General features: G+C 31.0%; 1 protein-coding gene across 2 annotated transcripts in view; it reads left to right on the top strand.

Annotated features, from left to right (window-relative positions):
• The first annotated feature begins 46 nt into the window (after nt 1-46).
• LOC131853959 (synaptic vesicle glycoprotein 2B) overlaps nt 47-18,913 on the top strand; it is a 37,261-nt gene continuing 18,394 nt past the window's right edge. Inside the window, exon 1 of one of the 2 annotated variants that reach the window (XM_059205060.1) lies at nt 47-147. The gene's annotated coding sequence lies outside the window, so the exon portion shown is untranslated. Of the gene's footprint in view, nt 148-13,916; nt 14,251-18,913 lie in introns of those variants that run through there. The other variant, XM_059205068.1, reaches the window with a different exon arrangement.

Here is an 18,913-nt window from a genome sequence, read left to right as displayed (position 1 = left end):
ACAAAATTTTAATCTATTGGCTAATTGTGCCGTGTTTGCAGTCTGTCGTATCGAGGCATGAAAACAGCCGCGGCACAATCCTACAATCATCTCGCAACGAGTCTACCAACTTACCTTTCGCCCCCTGTGTGGTACAATTATGCACGCGTAAGTAACACAATTGCAGTGATACATTATAACCGGGTGTATATTTTTTTCAATTATCACTATCTTTGATTTGCTAGCAGTAATGAATGCTGGACGCTGTTTGGAAAACATGTATTCCTAATTTTTAACTGTTAAAATGTTTTAGCTTAGATTTACTTCATTAGTTGTAGTATCATGAACAACGTCATATAGTAGTAGTATTTGAGATTTAACGTCGATATATATTTAAAGATCTAGGAATAGAATCATAAAACAATTATCCAATCTGAGTAAGTAATAATAATTCATTATAATTTAATGATAGTTGATTGCTAATAATTAACAATTATTAATGAATTGCTGGAACCGTTTTGCACTTAGAAGCTAATTTAAGTAAGTATATACATACTTTGTATGCTCGAAGACCTCAGTAGAGACTCTCACAAGGAGTAGGTCTTAAAATGAACATGGACAAGACGAAAATTATGTCAAACGTCCATGTCGTACCTGCTCCCGTAAAAATCGGAGATTCTACACTCGAAATTGTCGATCACTACGTATACTTAGGGCAAACTATCCAGGATTGATATTTATAAAAATTTTATTTTGTTTAGTTCTGTTTATATACAAATCCACTTTTAAATTAACCATTATGATATATAAATAGTAAGTATTCTGTAATACTCCCATCAAACTGCCAAACAACGATTAGGTACAACAACAATAATTTTATCTATAAGACATAGATCAGAAAGAAAACAACGAAAGCGATAATGTTAATAGTAATATTCTTAAGTTTAATTATTGCTATTGTGTTATTTTTATTCTATTAATTATTGTTTAATTACTAACCGTAAATTATTAATTTTTTACACTCAGAATTGCATACCATTATGTTCATCGAAAATGGTATTATCGAATGACAGAGACCTTACCTTACCGCCCTTAGTATTAAATGGCAAGTGGTTACCCAATACTAAATGTTAAATAGTTATCCAAACGAGAACAATTACATTCCACACATCCCTTCCTATGTCATGATGTTTCAGTCTAACAGAACTTGTTTACAGTGCCTGATACCCATCTATTTAATTTTCGATCAGCTTGCCTCTATCTGAATAAAATGATCTGTATGAATAATGAATGATGAGTATCAGGAACTATAAACAGATTCTGTCAGAACTACGTCTTGAGTTTGTCAAGACGTAGTCAGTTCTGTCAGACTGAAAAATCTGAAGGAAGGGAATGAATAATAAATAATAATTAGTCACTATATACTTAGATATAGTGAGAACGGAGTATGACCGATTTCTCACGACGCGACGCCGAGGATCCTTAATATTAGGATGTTGTAAATAAATAACAATAAGTAACTATTGTGACCTCATAGATGGAAAACAGTATAATGTGAGTGAAGTTGGTAGAAACTAAGATAAGTAAATATAAAATAAGGCGATTCTGAAAGGCGAAAATTAGTTATATAATAAATACAAATTGAATTTGATATCTATTGACAAACCAAATTTGTTAATGAAACAAATAAGACAACCACTGTATTCTAATAAGAACTGATTAATTTACTTAATTGTTAGCTTCACAAATTGTTGCTAATAAAAAACAAACAATAGATGCTTCGACCCTTTAATAGATTATGCACTTAAGGAAGTGTCCGTCCAATTCCCAACGCTGTAAACACTCATTGCGTGATCGAAAGCGGAGATGGTAGCGGACGAGGGCGATGATAGTTCAGCCGAAATCGCGTCGCAGCCGGAACACTTGATACGTCGTTATTGATAAATTGCCACGTCAATTTACTACTGCTTACACGACGAGTGCAGTAGACTACCAGCACCAATAATACAATGTGACATTGTGGCTGAACTCAGAAATTGTTGTGTAACGTGGACGACTAGCAATTTGAATCCGGAACTGTTTTAGTTGAGGTACTAGATGTTTACCAGTGATTTTCAGCAAGGCACATTGATCGGTACCTATAAAAAAGTATCTTATTTTTCATTGTTTCAAATGCAACGTGACATTTTTTATGTGCCTGGAATAACAAAGAAAATGATGAGCCAAAGTCACCGTCGCTTTAGACATCAAGAGCACATACCTACATTGCCATTGCTTTTCATGCCTCCTGTACACTGGATAACAAAGTCGATACCAATTTTTTAATCCGTTAGAGTGCCAAAAATATCAAATAAAGTATTCCGTAGATTTATAATTTTATTTTTATACCAAAAAAAAATGCTGGCGGATTTCATTAAGTCTAGTAGGTAGAATCTCTTACAAACAGTAAATACTCAAAATTGTAAACCAGTTGGCCATACAACAGTAGGAGTAGGTACTGTAATGTTTAGTTTGTGGTGCGCATCATTTCTTTATTCTATGTATTTGGGATCCACCAAATATGTTTTTATTTCCATTCATCTCGTACGCAGGCACCTTTCGCACAGTCACACAATCTTCAATTCATCTTTGTACCTAATAAAAATTTATGTAATTATATAGGGTATATTACAATATTATTGGTTAAAATGACTAAGCGTTTTTAGGGACTTGTGATTCTTAGAAATTTAAATAATAGATATTTCTGTATGTTTGTACAGAAATCTTTAAATTCCTCGTAATGCTTTCTATATGACAACAACTAAATTGCAATGGCATGCGCACCTTCAAAATAAATATACCTACTTAGAAATAAAACATAAAAAACAAACATTTTATGGTCTTAGCAAAGTGAATGAGTAAGAGTGAAGGAACATTAATTAGTAACTAGTTACCTGTCATATGTTACCTGTCATGTGTCCCAATTGTCCTATAAGATAGCTGATTTAGGACTCTCTGGAATACTTAGAGTTGAGACTGTTAAAAAGCATAAAGCATTACATAGAGGTTCTTTAAACATAATATTATTCTATGAAATATGTGATATTTACTACCTAATAATCCATAATAAGTAACAGATGACTATATTATACTATATATTTATGATACTATATCTATCATAAATTAATATTTAACATCATCAGTAAGAATATATTAGGTAAATAGTGTTCTCACTCAAGATGTTGTTAATGGGTGGATTGTACCTCGTGATGAGCTTACCTACGTCTGTTTAAATATAGTTTAAGAAAGATGATTTTTATTTGAATTTCGAGTACAAATAATATTATAATTACATTACAATAACACGCTTTCATCATAAATTTGTTTTTATCTACTAAAACGGTTACTTAAGTATTTACTCGAAGTGATATCTCTTATTTCATATTACGTATAATGTTTATTTATCTGTGGAGGGATCAACTACGCTAATTTTGTAAATAAGCATAGTGAATCCCTCCCCGGTGCATAGATTAAAGTCAACACTCTACCTCCTGCGTATAAAAATTGAGAAAATAAGGCTATAAACATATGTGTTACCACATATATACTTCATATCTATAAATCATTATTTAAAGTCGCGAAATATTCATATCATGCTATATTATGTATAATGTGCATTATATTTGTCATATCAAAGTAAAACCTACAGAGACATAGTGAACATATATATATATATACTATATTGACATACACATTGATATACTTACTGAACAAAAGTTGTTGAGGCATTCAGATGTTTCTAATTATTTTACTGTCAAGTTCCTACATAAACGATCTAGTGGTTTAACTGTGAAATGTAACTAACATAGTAAGATAAGAATGCAGTTTAATAACAATATTGTTACTACCGTCTACACTCCCCGGAACGATATGTATTGCGTTCACGTCTACGAATTTAATCCATGTTTAAATACTACTTAAGCCGATTTTACGTAGTATTTGCCATAAGATACTCAGTATTTGTCGAGGCCCATCGCCACATATTATAAGATGTGACAGTGTACATATTTCTGAGTGTTGCAGGTGACGATCTAGTGTTAAGTTCACTTCATTTTCATATATAACTTTGTTCATAACCACAATAGTGGTAGAACACTCACAAGAAGCAGAAGGAAGAGTCACATCAATCCGAACGGTAAGTGAACTAAGTGGCTCTTGATAATTGGTCCCGCACGACATCCGCTCGTTAGGCTCGATTAGCACAGATTTAGTCATACCTAAAGTAAAAATGTTGTTAGCTTTGGTTGAAATATTGATTGATTCATCTTTCAACAATAAAATTATTGTCATGTTATTAAGGTAAATAAATAAATAACATAATCTTGTTTTCCCTCTATTCCAAATTTATATCTTCAAATGTTGCTATTAATTGTATTCAATTTATATTCATTTAATCTTAAAGAAATTTATCACTAACTAATTACCCCTATGCGTACTATAAACTATGTAAAAAGACTATCAATTAGATATTACTACTGTCTTCGTACACTGACTGAGCTAAATCATAACCCCAATAAATTTGATAAAAAAACGTATAAAAAATACACCTATTATTAATAAATATAACACATAGTCTAATCAACAAAATTATATTACTAACAAACTAATTCTTGTTATTTTAAATTACCTACGTATAGATATTTGATGTTTGTTACGTAGAAACACTTTCGGTAGCAATTAAAAATATCTACATACATGACAACGCGTTTTTCTTTGTGTTAGTACAGAAAGTAGATAGAACTTAGCTTGTTCTATTTACAAATAGTACATAGTACGTACTTACCCACTCAGTACGACTGAGGAATTATTTTTTTCTTATACAAACAATAGTATTTGGGTATAAACAAAATTTGCAAGTTTTAACTTTGCTTTTTTTTGGGTTTGATTAAAGGATTTATTTAGTACAAGAAGTTATATATAGAGGTCAAAGGTTTCCATATTCACGGTTTTATAGTTGACTAGCTGTTCCCGCAGTTTCACCCGCATGAAAGTAGCCTGCGTGTTATTCTGATGTATTATATAAATATTATAAAGTTTCATCATAATCTCTTCAGTAGTTTTTGCTTGAAACAGTAACAAACATGCATCCACTCATCGTCTTTGGTTTACGCTCTTTCTATGGTATAGACTTTGTGTTGAGTCAGGTTTGTACATATTACCTATATCTAGTCCATAGTCTTGTATAATAATAAAATAAAACTTTTAAAATCACGAAATTAACTTTACGAATTTTATATATATTAACATAATATATAGTATATGTTACTCTACATTAACATATCTTTTAAACATTAAAAGAAATAGTCATGTCGATATTTCCGGAATTTCCTTACAACAAAATTCTTTATAAATACAAGTACTGATACAAATCTGTCTGTACTGATGATACCTATCATGTATAGATTTACTTTCATTGTAATTTATGAATTTCCTATAATGTTTTTATAGACTGCTAACCAAAATTCTATAAATAATCTTAATTGTACAAATTTCTCGCTACATAGGTATCTAATTTAAATTGTATTCAATTAGAGCGAACGAAGCCGCGAGTTACAGTTAGTATATAAATAAATTGCACATTCTTAAATAGGATTTATTATATTTGTACATGATTATGCTATTGTTAAATGTATTAAGATGTCGGTAGCAACCTTCAGTGTCGAGCTATCTCCCTGGCTGCGACGGTACAAATATGTTTATAATGTAAACTTAATAAATCATCGTCAACTACATACATTCACTATGTCAATATTGAATTGCTCCATGACGCACAATTATATTAGATACTATTTTGAGCAAAATCTTATTTGATACCACATGCGTTGTTAATATTATTTGAGCATCTGTAATAAAATTCAAGTAGCAATTTTTTTATATAACTAGAGTGGTATGTACATGATAATCTATCTATGTTTTTGCAATTTGAATTACAAATTGTACATAATAACATTTTTTGTATTACACAATATAATTAGAATAGCAAACAGCGTTCAGTCGAGTCGAGTCAGGGCTTAATTTCGTCAATTCCACTCGGAAACTCGAAAACTTTTAAAATGGTTGAGATTGTGGTGTAATGTTTAGAAGCCTAGTAAAAGTCAGCGTTGGTTCCGTGTGTTGAGAAGGACCCTCACACCCTCCTGTAATTTAAGTGCCTAATGAGATGCCACAATCGAAAAACAACTAACAAAACAAGCTGCTTGGCGGTTGAAACGGAGGTACGCAGGTGACTTTTTCCAAAGTCTCTTTTGGGTAAAGCTCCACCTAATTAATATTCAGTGGCAGCCATTACCCATATACTTTGAGGACATCAAGTTTTTTATACTGATGGTTTTGGAAGCATGTAATACCAGTGGTAGGTGGTAGTTATCTACCTCTAAAACTTTGTGCTTCCTAAGTACGAAAATCGACAAAACCGCATTTTTTTTCTCTTTATCGTATTTTCTACAGAATTTATATAGTACATCTCGAAACATACGTTAAAAAATTGTTGATTTTTCACACTTACCTGATATCTATTGATCACATGTCTGGCAGTTTGCTACGAAGAGCTACTTCTGATTAATAATAATATACTTCACATTTGTAATAAAAATTGGAGTAGTTACTTTATTTAATTTATTATTGGTATTAAAAAATTACACAAAGATTTTGGTGTCAGCCAAAATCGAACTCGTAACCTGTGAGTATACAAGTCGAGTTAATAAACATCTATGCTTTTTATTATACTCAACTTAATATTTTTTATATATACTTACTACAAGTTTTAATATAATAAAGTAGTAGAGCATTATATTGCCTTCTGGAGATTATATATTTTTATGAAAACGTAATTTTTTTTGCTACAATGTATTTAACTATTATTGTCACGTTTTTTATTATCACTTATGTGATTTGAGGTTTTCCTCATTAACCATAAAAAATAGCGCCGTTATAAAAATTCATCCTTCGCGGTTTTCTGAATTGATTGGTATGCTAATTGAATAATGATTTATTATCTATTATTCTAATGTACATAACATTGTTTCTCTTTGTCTTTAACAGTGACATTTTATTGGAATGCCCATATTTTTTATTAATACAATATTGCGCATAGGTTTTTTATATAAATAATATAGGAAAATAATTTACGATTTTCACTCATTTTCGGATCAAGGAATCTGAAAAATCAGGTCACTTTAAAAAAAATATATTGGCGATATCTCTCGGCGGATATTGACAATCATTTCAAACTTAGAGAAGACATGTTAGATGTCCTATTAGGATCACGATTTAGAAAATTGATCGTAATACGGTATTGTAAATATATTTTTTTAGTGTTAGATATCCCATTTATCGAGAAAGGCCTATATAATATCACGCTATGACTAAAATGAGCGGAGAATCAATAAAAAACGCAGACCAAATCGCCCGGGTTAGCTAGTCATTCATAAAAAAAACATAAGAAATATTTACACCTATATAACGGTTAGATACGAACTACATAAACACCGCTGTTTTAAATCCATATGTACTTGCATGTGATTGTCCGAAGCCTTCACCTTGACGACAGACCGGTCCCCAACACGCTCGTGATCGGCACGAACTACTAGAGGCCAATATTGTTGATTAATGTGGTCAATACTAAAGTCACACGGCTTCACTAAAGACTCAGGTTAACTATTATCATGTACCGGCATAAGTACATAATACAGCATTGATCAATTGATCAATGCTGTCATAATTGTTTTAATTAAAACAATTATGACCCTAAAATCATAACGGAATACATTATTATTTCACAGTCTGTACAATGAACTATATCCTGAGCTTTTCTCTAAAGACATCATGTCGACTTTTTATAATGCGATGGTGGTAATCAAGTGATAGGTAGTTACCTACCTATGGTATGAAATGTCAATATTATCATATGTGGGGTTATTCAAGAATATTAACTATTAGGGTTTCTTAAGTATCAGTATCTAGCACAGCACATGACACTCCTAGTGTTACATAAGCTACGGTAACCGTTCACCATCAAATCAACTGTATGCTTGATTTTCACCACTGTGGTATAACAACATTGACTGATAGATAACGTATGCTACATAAAAAATAGAACCATAAAATATTCTTAAGTATTATTGTATTAGAAATCTATATGGATCGTGTTAGGCCGATAACACATTCAGGTCATTTGTAAAAAAGATCCGCAATACCTATTTTTTACCATTTAACATTTGACTATAGGACTTAGTATAAAATTAAAATACTACTTTTGGATAATTTTAATACATAATTGCAGGGTACAGACAAGATAACTTACAATATATTGCTGAATAAACCTTAATCCGAAGTTATTCTCCTATCCCCAACATGAAGAGACATAAATGACACATTTTTATTATCAAAAGTACGTTAGGTATTCGTTATGCAAACACACACAATACAATTAATGTATGTAATTATCCGCTAAGATAATAATACGACTATACATATTAACTAATCAATTTATATTTCTTATTAACTTTTCTATCTTACGATGTTTGAAACACTTGGAACCCACTATCTACGTTGTGTTACTTCTGATACAGTAGATGCAGTTTTTTTTGTCCGGTGAAGCTGTAAACATCAGTTACCTAAAGAACATCACAGGCATTGTATATGATATTGTGTGCTACCTACCTTAGAAGTAAAAATATTCCGGCGTATATAACCGGCGTAGAAAACATTTTACATTCTAGAAAACATCACCCGGGAAAATTAATGAACAAACACGAATACATTTTCCCTAGTTCGCATAGACATTGAGCTTGTAGGAGATTAGTACCCCGTTATGATATTGATGTCTTTATAATATATATACATTATTTAAATAGCTTACGTCTATAATAAGTATTATCCACATAAAGCATCATCATCACATATTTACCAATCAATCATCGGCAAGTTTTATATAAATAGCAGACTTTATAGTTGTGTAAGAGATCACACAATCTAGGAAACATATTACCCTTTTATTTCCACAGCCTTTATTGAACTGAATGTTCAATAAGTAGTAATCATCGACAACTAACAATAACTGAGTTACAAACAAATCCTTCCGGAATTACAATTTCATAGACAACAATGTTAAGAATAATTATCGGCTATTTCACCAGCTTATAAAGATTAAGGTCGCGTCGGGTACCTTTACAATAGGAGGCGTAGTAAGAAAGATTTGTGGCGTGACAAGGTTGCATTTTTCATATAGATCTCGTCCAATGACGACATAACTACATTTGTTTATGAAAATTGAATGACAAGTGTTTGAAATGAAACTGTGACTAATAGGTAACTTTGTACCACGATACAAAATAACTGTATCTCTTTTCAGCGTCCGTACGATCTACATATGTCTACAAATATATTGGCAGGAATAATTAGTGCCTGCCTAATAAGTAGACATTTGTTCTACATACATCCTAAGAAATATCTAAGTAAATAATATAATGGAAAATTTTATTTCCGATTTTAATTTTAATTTTATTCCATAAAATCTGCTTATAAATAAGAATATTAAATGACATACTAATTTCAAACAACAGTGGTTTTAGTGGTTATTCACCATTGCATTTTGCTGATACTGATTTTTTTTGTAAACGGTACATTACAACTAAACATGAATTATTACAATTGTGGGTACCAACCGCCACAGATGGTGGGAGGAGACTTTTAGTAATGGGGACTGACATGATCCATTGTCAGTAAAGCAACATGTCAGGTTTACCTCCAAGTCCATATACTTGCAACTTTTTGATGAATGTCATAAAAATTGCAAATATTACTCTAAAATTGATCAAATCAGTCTAACTGGTTGTCAATATTTGTTTTTATTATTATTTAAATAGGTATGAATACTAAAGTCAGGATGTTAATGTTCTAAATTAAATCAATAATTCATTCATTTATTAAATAATTAATTCAATCACCAATTGTCATACATGTGCAGTACATACATGTGCATATGTTAACTTTATTGGTATTAATAAAACTTTAAGCTAAATGGTATACCTGTAGTATTTACTACGAGTTAATTATAGTGTTGCATTTCTACATTTACCGCAATTGAAGAAAAAAGAAAACTATTAACTGGTATTGTGATAATTGTTACAGAATAATCGAAACTAATCGAGAGAGATTAAACTTGGGCAATTAAAAAAAAACAATAGCTTACCAAAGACACCTCGTAATAATCCGGATACTTATTGGATATACATATTTTCTCTTACAAATAGTATTGCAATATATGAATGAATTTGTAAATATAGTTCTGCAAATGCTACAGTAAAGCTATTAAACACCTTTAATACGTTAAATTATTATACTTACGTATGTGTAGATTTCGTGCAGTCCAGCTGCGATTTTTTGTACGGATTCTGTATCCTATGGATAATGTGTTGATATCCTAAATACACATATCCTATGGATATGTGTATTTAGGATATCAATTTAGGTTGTGATCAATCTTATATTCACTGTCCAATTATATATTTACAATATGATGATCAAAATAATTATCATTACAAACTTTCACAGTTTTCAAATTTGATGGATTTTCAATATAGAATCTGAAAGAGTATATCGTACCTACTTGAATTTCAGCAACATTCACTGTATTATATTAGAACTATTATGAATCCTTTCCAATTAATTAAATAAATGTATGTACTGAAACTTATCGTTCAAAAAGAAAACATGACGGTCGATTGCAATGGACAGGTTTGTTCTACACTTGTTTGACAAACAACACAGGTGAAACGAATTTTCCATCCACTTCGACAAACATATTATTTTGGCTTTTTTGTTTGAGACCTCGTTCCATTTGAATCCATTATCGCCAAAGATAAAAATACATTTGTGGTTAATACTATTATTAACTTTGGAATCGCTTATTTTTCCCTTTTGGAGAAGTAAAAGAGTTTCTAGCAAATATAATTGTTCTATGCAATCAATCAAGTAGTACCTTGAGAATATTACTAACCAGCCACCCACCCCGGCTTCGGACGGGTGTACATGTATTATACATAAAATTCCTCCTGAATCACTCTATCTATTACATTAAAAAATCCGATGCATAGTTTTAAATATTTAAGCATACATACACAGACAGACAGGACAGGCAGCGACAGCGACTATGTTTTATACTATGTAATGATATTAGATTACCAGTATATATTATTCAAATTCTCCATTACAAAGAAATCCATTAAATTCAAACCTCTTTACGATATTCTTTAGATTCACAAAAATATAATGTCATCCACAAAATAATAACAGACTCAAATTAATTCAGTTTAAACGCCAATACAACGTAGTTCATGTCCGATAATATACCGGCGACCCTGGTTTAGCTAAATCGCATGATCTGTTTCATCGTCACGCTTTGGTAAGGAACAGTTGAATATGCAATAGTTCACGACTATTGTTACAGTGTAGCGGATTAAAGAGTCCAGGCGATTAACGCCACAATTCAGATAAATATCTTTGGTTTTTTTTCCTATAATTATACAGCCTAGTTTCTTTCATTTTTAGGGTACCTTATGAAAACCTCAGAGTCGAGGACTCTATATTTAGCCATTTTGAAGTCCTTCTCTATCACAAACTTTATTCAATACGACCAACTTTAAAAACGATTATTCAATTTGATTGTATATTTATTTGTAAATATTAAATATTACAATTATATTCACATACTAGGTATATGTTACGTCATATAGTTCGTCTACGTCATCTTCGACCATTTGAACAACAAACGCGTTCTCGTCTTTTTATCGGTCAAACTCGAATCTTATTTCTATTAACAAATTTATGGCTCGTGGAGGGGATTATTAATAAAGGGGATTAGTGCCTCTAGGAATGTACTATATCAAGTCGATCTTCACATGGTCGAGCCGCCATGGTTATGTCCAATGGGAATTATCTCAATGAACTAACTGACAGTACTTTATCCTCGTACTTTACAATCATCTTTTACTGCTAGAACTCCAGTGTATACCTATCGATAGTGCAAGCGGGTGCACCATTAACAAATAACACATCTAACATGAACTTTTTTTAAAGCTACAACCATAAATTCCTAAAAAGACAAAGGGATCTCGTTTTGTTAAAGTAAAGCAACGATGATCTTAAAGTGATGTTGTTATGTCACGATTCAAAACATTATACTACGCCGCCGATGGGGATTCCCTAAACACCTTCCAATTGTATATTTGAACTAAATCGACGTAATTAGCGCTGGGTAATTCATAATCGCAATTTACTTAAACATCTTTGAATTCTCGAAAAAAATATAACTGGATCCATGTTTACTTTTACCCCGTGGAACATGGAACGGTGCGAAAGCAAGCAAAAGACACCGTATATATTAATCTAGGACATGATCTATTAGTGTACGTGTGTATAAATTTCACTCAACTATGTACAATCAATTAATTGTGACGGAGTAACTAAGAACGAAGCAGCCTAACTCCCATTGTGATTTATCGGATCGACCAGACCGTAAAATATTAGAAAAAATTATGTCATATTTTCAACCAACTTCAAAAAGGAAATTCCTGATTTTTTATTTTTCTTGATTTTGGCAAATCAAACAATGCCTCTTACATTAAATTTAACACGATATTTTCTTGAGAAACGAAGGCCGTTGTCTAAAAAAATGATTAATTAAACCATGGTCAGATTAAGCTCAATCTGAAGGGTTAAAATAATACATTTCTTACAAGCACCTTGGGAATAGTGTGTAAAATCGCTTCTCGGATGTGAACACAATTTCCCTAGAAATCTAGTTGAAATAGAAATTATAACCTCAAAATCATTCAAACTTGAACATAACAGTCCACTACTAATACATTACGTCCTAAAAGAGACATACGTCTGAAATAGTTTAAATGTTTTCTGAAATTGTGAAATTTAAGGATGTGATTTTTCAGTAGTCTGATTTTAGTTTTTAAATTTATTTTTATTTATATATAGTGTTATAATAGGTATGTACTTATAGGTACTTTCATTCACATAAGTAAGTTTAAAAACATATCGTTTTCTGGATGGCATTCTTTATACAAGCAACCACAGATATACCTACCTGTATTTGATATTTCTCATACCTATGAACATTATCTAAATAAATGTTTAGTGAGTTACACTTATTTTAATGCCATAAATACAAAGGAGTAGAATTTTAATTACATAACTGAGTATTATTAACATATTTATGTGATGTATATATTATTTATTATGGAATATAAACTAAATGAAGCAATAGCACTGATTTTATTACAATATGCACGCGAAAGCGCTGGAGCAGCATGATACGTACATAGTTTGTGTTGTTTGTTGTTAGCTATCAACCTAACCACTATATTTAATAATTATACCACTAAAGGATTCATTCTAATTGACTGACCTACTAAATCATTAGAAATATTATATGTAAATTAGTTCCTTTTATACATTCTAAGAGAAATACATACTCATTTGCTACCTTCGTGGTATAAAAAAATATCCAAATAACTAGTTCAGTAGTAAAAGACTGCAAATGAAATAGTATTAATTTCAGTACATGACTTAATTGATTACTTAAATGTAATAGTATTGAAAATAAATGTACACGGTTTTGTAGAGACGATAATAGGTAGATCTGTTTATTAACGACGGAAGTGCAGATAGTGTGACCTTAACCCTACATTGCCTTACATTTTTGATTCCGTTTAGTATTTTAAATCTTAGTTTAGTTAGTAATTATCCGGCATGTAATATCTTAACTAACTGCTAATTAGTACTCTTTATAAAAAGAAACAATAACAATGAAGGTGGGGCGTAAAGTGCACTACATAGGAGGTGCAAAACGTAATACGCCGCGCGACCCGTAGCCACACATACGGTTTGCTTCAGCGCGAAAACACGTTGCTATTGCTCGACGTAACATCGAAAGCCAGTCGATATATTATACAAACAATCTGAAATAATAATCCTAAGTGTACCAACCACGAGCTGTGAATAGACAGTACCTTATGCACTCATTAAGGAACTCAAGTGACGTGAAATGGTTCCCAAAAGTGATATTTGACGCGAGTTTATTTGATTGTTTGTGATATTTACTTAGTCTAATTTCATTGACATTATAAAAAAACATGCTAGTTTACAGAACTTTGTGACAACCGATTCCTGTTCAGTTAAACTAACGTCTTCGCTCGAAGCTAAATAGATTTAAATTAGGTAAGAATAATTTATATTATTAATTATTTAGATAGATATATATATATATATTAGTTATATAAATGCATAAAAATTAATTTAATATTTACTCCATAATTAAAATGAAATGAAAATTCAACTTGTGTTGTGCAAAAATGTTTCTCCTTATAGGTTGCAGGATATATCGAGGTACAAATTATTTGATGTTAGATACGAAAACCTTTACTGTTCCAGCCAATTTTCAGATGGTTCGCATAAATGAGATTATTAGAACAAAAAATCAATACTAATTAATTACTATTATATAAGAATATTATCACAAAAAAAAATGATCGTATTTACTTTCAACATCAAACTGCTCTATACGTAATAACTAAGTTAATACGTCCTTAATAACCATTCATAGGTAGGTAGTTAATTTGGTTAACAACAACAACAAAATTGTAACTTGATGTAGTTTTTTAAAGTTAAATTGGGTTTACATAAAAAAACATTAACATTAGTAATCCATAAAAACACTCTATCTACATGATACTCATTAGTGACGTTTCCCATATCAAATATGGTATAATAATTATAGACATATTCATATACCAATTAGGCCTATACATAAGATTGTAATTGTTATAGACATACATAATAAATGTATTAATATTCTAGATAGTTATTTAGCAGTAAGTACATAGAGAATAGTGTTTATCGAATTTTTCTTTGTTAGATGATCCTGTGAATCATGTGTTTAGTGAAACTGAATTTTAAATTTAATTTATCGACCAAATAAATTATTAAACACATATTTAAATAATTGATAATTGTGTAATACACACTTGCCACTTACCTACGTATAATCTTGAATTAGTAGAGTTAGGTACATGTAGTGGATAACCAGAATTTTCATCCCTTCCACTACAAAAATAACCACTACGATACAAATAGCTTATACATTCCTTAGTGACGTTCCCCCAACATCGTCATACTCATCATCCTTTAGACCTTGGTAATCGGCCAAGCATGTATTCGATTTTCATTTTGACCTCAATTCAATCAACTTACTCGTCACAACACTAATACTCGCATCTTCTTGAACACAATTCAGCAAACTGTTTTAAGTTCGTTTAGTTCTTTTCTATTTTCAGACTCACTTCTTTCCAATTGGGTATAGCTATATCATTCTCATTTCTCTCCATAAACATGCCCTAAGAGATCATCCATTAATTAAGTCTCAGATTAAGTAGATGTGTGACATAGCGTGACAAGGGGTTGGCAGAGTCATACATTTTATGATGTCACATTTAAAAACCCACGTTTTTAAATGGAAAGAAAACTAATTTCGAAACTGCTTATTGTTTCTTATTTAGGCATTTACTATGTAAAAGTATGTAATGTCAAACTATTGAGAGGACATAAACAAACAAATGTGACCAGCTGTGTGTGATAAGGGACCATACATAAATTATGTCATACGTTGAGCGGAGGAAGGGAGTTGTTATTGTATGACATTGCGTGACGGGGGTGGGAGAGATCTTAAATTTCTTAACGTTATATTTCAATATCTAAGTTTTAATTGGTTATTAGTATACAGTTTTTAAATATGTTACGTCACACTAGGGAGGGGCGTGACACAAATGTGTCAAACTGTGACAAAGACGGAGATGATAAAATTGTAAAATTCGTATGTCATAATTTGGGGGCCCCAAAGCTGTAGGGGAATGTAAAAAATCAAGAAAATAGGCCATGTGCAAATTACTCCACACGAAGTGCCATTTTCACTCTCCCCCTATAGTTCGGTGAAGCTATAAAGGCCAACTGCGGCCCTGCTAGCCCCATTAGAATAGTTATAAATGGCCTCTAACTATAACCTTCTTTCTCATGTTATCAGTTACAGTTGCTATTTTCCCTTAATTGACTATTATACATGAAATCTGATGATTAATTCTGAATACAATGATCGACCCGACCCATAAATAACAATAATTATTAAGAAAAAAAAGAAGAATAATTTTCAACGTTCAATATACTAAAAAATTACGGATAAACTGAGTCGCACATATGTCGTGACATTTTATCTTTCAAATATTTAGATGTGTTTTTAATAGTTCGGGAACATATTTTTTTAAATATGCTTCATTGAATGTAACCACAAATCTTGTAAAAATACCTGCCACGGCCAGACTGATTATTATAAAATTCCTGCCCAAATCGCGTGTTAAACATTGAGTAACCCTGACCGTCCTTACAGCAACGCTTGACATGTCGTGATATGCTATACCTATTTATATAAAAGAAATTAGGGCGCATCATCCATTTTTTCACTAATTTTATTTATCATATTCTTATTTAAGATTTTATTGTATGTATACTTCTGCATATATATTGTTGCGCTTACTTTGTGTACTTACCATACATTTGTCGTATTATCGTATTCCCAAATGTATGTATGAATGTATGTATGTTGTCTCAAATTGGCACTACCAATTGTGTTAGTGTCATTGTTATTAGTAGTAAATCTATGAAACTATATTTCCCATATTAGCGGGAATTAATAGAGATACTACTACTTAGTCATAGTGGGTTTTATTCATCTAAAATTTTTTAAAACATATGTTATGTCGATTGGTACATTAGTAAACAGTATTACTAGTCATTATCATATTATTATTGAAAAACGAGTAATAATTAAGGGGGCAATAGTTCCCATTAGAAACCTGTCTCCCCAAGGGAGTAAATTTATTTCTTTTAATCAAGGTAGAAAAAATCTTTCTCACTGCCTATCCTACCTAAAATGTTGGGGAATTTAGAGATAAAGTTATGATTAAGTTACAGATCTTCTACTGAAATATATGTTACCTACTTATACATAAACCTATATACTTAGTTTAAGAAACAAAGAAAATAATACAAGTAATTATAACGCGAATACGTCAGTATATACACGTCAGTAGATACTAAGCATTTGTAATCGAATAAGAAACGATACAAAAACTATCCAAGAAATACAAAAACAATAAGAACTAATATTGTTATTATCAGTGTCTTGGTTTTGGTATCTATTGACTATTGAATAATACTAAATCTTAATACCATATATGCATGGTATCAAGGATAATTGTGAAAAACAACTGAAGAGAGTAACACTTAGAGAAAATTCTGTGTCTAGGTCGCTCTTATTGTTGCGTTGCGTGTTCAGTTAATTTAACAATATTCTAAAATTAGACTACTTAGTCAATGTAATATAATATGTAAAACAGTCTAAAAAAAGCTAATATTAGGCACACAATGAATTACTATTATATAGCTGTATGTAATTAAACGGATAGCAGTAAATGACTACTAAAATAAGGAATCTTTTATTGACTATAAATGTTACCTTAAAAAATGTATAAATGAATAAGTTTATACAATTCTTAAGGTTTCTGCTGAAAACAAGCGTTGTACTGTAGCATTACATTCACTACAGCGAATGTCGAGTATGGTTCAATGAACATTGCGGTTCATACGCTATATTTGTGTATTTATACATAAATGCATCGTGTAGGTATATTGGTATTTAGCGAAAATGTAATAGTACCTACACGTAGATTGTTTTTCCTTCCGTTATTTTTCAATATATCACAAATTCTTGTCGCCTTTATTAAGTATATGTACCTACATTGTAGTTATTTATTTTCTGCGTGAAACTCCTCATCTTTGTATACAATTTTTATCTTTATTATTATTAACATTATATTACATAACATTACATTATTAACATACCCTTTCACAATAAAAAGGTGTATTTGTTTTATATTCTTTTGGAGTCACATGAGTAGGTACTGCTGTAGGTAATCTGTAGGTATTGCTTTATATATTTCACTTCAGTTTTTACTTACTAAACCAAAACCATATTTTTCTACATTTATTTGTCCCAATCTCTACATTATATTGAATGAAACTGTGCCACTATTGTTCCAACACTTTCGTCCGCAGGAATAGCAAAGCATAAGGGCGGGCGTCATAACTTCACTTTATAATGGTTGTGGTAGTGTTCAAGTCTATAATACCTACTAGCCATCTATGTAAGAAAATATAAAAATCCCATATGAATAAACATTAGTGAATAAAATTAATAAGACCTCGAATATAGGTACATGAACATACGTAACCGTGTACTTTTTTTTCGTTTTGGTTTTGAATTCCTTTGTATGGTGAAAAATGTTTCAAAGATTAATAAAAACAGTCATTATCATCAGTCTTTTTTTGTTCTGGATGGGATTTCCTAAAAAACAGTCAGTTTTTTTATTTCTGTAACGTCAAAGTAGTTTATTGACTCGTTAGTGTTCAATACAAATTGAAGTGCCTGCGTCATATACGTTTCGTCGTCAACATTTGACAACCTTGGTGATGTAGCGGTTTAACAAATTGGATCGTCTGACGATAGTCACGCGTTCGATGTTCGCACAATGTAGAAACATTTGTATTCACGAGTTCCCATGTCTTTTATTCGATCTGAATATTTACTATATATATATATATAGTAAATATTCAGATCAAATAAAAGATGGGGACAAATTAGACTTGTTAAATTTTTGTATAATACAAATATAAGAAAATAGAGACAAATTGTAGAATCTTTACTTTTTGATTATAAAAGTTAACCATAATAACAGAGGCAATATTTACATTATTGCTTGTGTAATTGTTGATA

Source organism: Achroia grisella, unplaced genomic scaffold (assembly GCF_030625045.1).
Source record: "Achroia grisella isolate CSIRO2021 unplaced genomic scaffold, CSIRO_AGI_Agris_v1 utg1186, whole genome shotgun sequence".
In the NCBI taxonomy this organism is placed as follows: domain Eukaryota; kingdom Metazoa; phylum Arthropoda; class Insecta; order Lepidoptera; family Pyralidae; genus Achroia; species Achroia grisella.
Note: the sequence above shows the minus strand (reverse complement) of the source record. Positions and strands in the feature narration are given on the sequence as shown.